We start from the raw sequence: 3,275 nt of genomic DNA on the forward strand, positions 1-3,275 counted from the left end.
AGTCTTACAGATTAGAGAGGGAAAGGTTAGGACAGCTGGGAAAACATTTTAATGCTACCTCACATCAAATCCTACCACACGAAAGTCTATTCCCAGGTATTCTATAGACCTAGATAGGAAAATCATAACTTTTTAAAGAAAGCATTTAGAAGAATTTCTAGGAGACTATTTTTGTGATCCATAAGATATATAAAGTAGATTGACAAATTTGGCCATATTAAAAAATTTATTCATTAAAAGATAATATTTTTAAAAGTGAGAGGACGAGAGAGCCTTGGAAAAGACATGTGCAATACACACAGTCAACAGAGAATTAATAACCAGAATATCTAAATAAATCCTGAAAATTGATAAAAAAAAATCTAATTTAAAATGAGGTAAAATAAAATAGACAATTCACAGAAGAGAAGCCATAAGTGGCCAATAATCTTATAAAAAATGTTCAGTTTTACTAGTAATTTGAGAAATTCAAATTAAACACTACAATGAATTTACATGAATAGTCATTGGTTAGCAATAAAAAGACTGTCAATTATAATCCGTGAAGATGCAGAAAAATGGCAACTCTCTTACATGTTGGAGAGGGCATATAAGACTAACCAATGTAGCAATAACTGGTAAAGATTTGTATACCTATAACACTGCAATTTAATCCTACACGAGAATGTTTTTAGCTGCATCCGTTGCAGCTGAGAAAAAAAAGTGGAAAAAAATGCAGCATTCGTCAACAGGAAAGTGGATAAAATGTGGTGCATTCTTACAGTGGAATACTATATAGCAGGGGAAAATTTAAAACTAAAACAGCATGACCTACATGGATTAATCCCACAAATACAATGTTGAAAAAAAGGTTAATTGCTGAATATATATGGTACAGATGGTACTTGACTTATCACGGTTTGATTTACAAGTTTTTGACTTTACAATGGTGCAAAAGTGATAAGCATTCAGCAGAAACTGGCCAGGCTAAGCAATGATGTTCAGTTAAAAAATGAATTTTCAACTTATGGTATTTTCAACTCAAAATGCATTTATCAGGATGTAACCCCATCATAAGTTGAGGAATATCTGTATAATATGAAATTTAAGATCACGGTGAACAAAAGTATATATATATTTTAGGGATAGAGACATATATATGCAAGTCTTTATGAGTTGAGAGGAAGGTATCCTCTATTCTGAAATTTCTATCATGAATGGATATTGGACTTTGTTAAATGCTTTTTCTGCATTAATTGATGTGAGCATCAATTTTTCTTGTTTAGGCTGTTGTTATGGTGGATAACATTGGTTGACTTAAATTACTGAACCAACCTTGCATTCCTGGGTTAAATTCCACTTGGTCAGAGTATATTATTCTTTTTATGTATTGCTGAATATTATTTGTTTATATTTTGCTAAGGATTTTTGCTCCTATACTCGTGAGTGATATTGCTCTGTAGTTTTCTTTCTTTGGACTGCTTGGTTTTGGAGTCAGGGTAATATTGGACTCATAAAATAATTTGAGAAGTATTCCTTCTTTTGCTGTTTTGTAGACGAGGCTGCATAGAACTGATGCGAATTCTTCTGTAAACACTTGGTAGAATTCTCCAGTGAAGGCGTCTGGCCCTGGAGATTTCTTTTTAAAAGAAGAAATTAATTTCTTTTAAAAGATTTAAACTAATTCAATTTAATTCTTCGATTTCTTTAATATATTTATAGGGTTATTCAAATTATCTATCCCATATTATGTGAGTTGTGGTAGTGTGTGTTTTTGAGAAATTGGTCCATTTCATTTAAGTTTCATCAATTTTATGTATGTAGAGCTGTTAGTAATTTTATTATCTTCTTGATGTCTGCAGTCTGTAGTTTCATCCATTGCTTCATTTCTAACATTGGTAATTGTGTCTTTTTTTTTTTTTCTTTTTCAGTTTATCAGAAAGAACTGGTCAATTTTATTGCTCTTTTCAAAAAGATAGCTTTTCGTTTTGATTTTTCTCTATTATTTTTGTTTCGTTTTTATTTATTTCTGCTTTCATCTTTATTATTTTTTCTGCTTGTTTTGGGTTTATTTTGCTCTTTTTCTAGGTTCTTGAGTTAGGAGCACATTGATTTAAGGTTCTTTTCTTCTAATTTATGCATTTAGCACTATGAGTTCCCCTTTCAGCACTGTTTTAGCTGCGTCTCACAAATTTTGATATAGTGTCTTCATTTTTGTTCAGTTTGATATATTTTTTAATTCCCTCGAAACTTTCTCATAGATCTATGGATTATTTAAGAATGTGTTGTTTAGTTTCTAGATGTTTGGAGATTTTCCTGTTTTCTGTCTGTTATTAACTTCTAGTTTGATTCCATTGCGGTCAGAGAACATATTTGGTATGACTTCAAGTCTTTTAAATTTGTTAAGGTTTCTTTCATGACCCAGGATATACTCCATCTTGGCAAATGTTCTATGAGCACTTGAAAAGAATGTTTATTTGGCTGTCATTGCATGTAATGCTCTATAAATGTCAATTAAATCCTATTGGTTGATGATGGTGCTGAATTCTTCTATAGCCTTGCTGATTTTGACACATTGGCTGGGAAACAGGGAAATGATGCCTTATTAATGCTGGGTGAGTGCAGAAGTTTAGAGTCCCCACTAGGTGAAAACCCCCGATCCCCATAAGACCTTCTCTGATACCTTCTCTGATGGGAAGGGGCAGAGGTACCTCGTTACTACCTATCGGAGGGAGTTCTCATTAATATTGAGTGATGACAAAAGTCCTGCTCTCCACAAGAATTTCTCTGACCTGATCCCGGCAGGGAGGAGAAGGGGAACACTGTCACAGCCAGTAAAGGGTGGAGCCTTTGCTGACAGGGGATAGGGATGAGGTTGGGGCTACAGTTTTATGCATGGTATTTGGCTATAGTAAGTCAGTTATTGTCTAAAAGTTTTCTGTCTTGCTAGGCTGCCCTTTCCTAATTCTTTTGCTAGAGAGAGCAGGCGTCTGGAGGGAGAGTTTGTTGTCGGTACCATTAGTGTTTTGGGGTTGCAGCTTCTCTAGCACCTAGTTCAGGATATTTGAGGCAAAAAGGAAACCCAGGAAACTCACCACTGTGCCATCACTCAGGTCCTAAGGTCCCCAGCTGGTCTGCCTTCTTCCTTCCACCTCTCAGTCCTCCTGTTTATTTTATATGTAATTTCTAGGATTTTAGTTGTACTTAGTGGGAGAAATAGAGAAAAGCACATCACCACGTTGTCTGATATTATAACCGATATTATTTTTACATCTTCTACTGTGTCCAAAATATTT

At 34.3% G+C, this 3,275-nt stretch overlaps 1 long non-coding RNA gene across 1 annotated transcript; it reads right to left on the reverse strand.

Annotated features, from left to right (window-relative positions):
- Positions 1-1,189: 1,189 nt before the first annotated feature.
- On the reverse strand, positions 1,190-3,256 carry LOC111739195. Its single transcript, XR_002780163.1, has 2 exons — positions 3,075-3,256; positions 1,190-2,558 (listed from the first exon to the last, which is right to left on the reverse strand). It is a non-coding gene; the product is annotated as an uncharacterized LOC111739195 (long non-coding RNA).
- Positions 3,257-3,275: the final 19 nt, after the last annotated feature.

This window comes from Pteropus vampyrus, unplaced genomic scaffold, assembly GCF_000151845.1.
Source record: "Pteropus vampyrus isolate Shadow unplaced genomic scaffold, Pvam_2.0 Scaffold48, whole genome shotgun sequence".
NCBI lineage: Eukaryota > Metazoa > Chordata > Mammalia > Chiroptera > Pteropodidae > Pteropus > Pteropus vampyrus.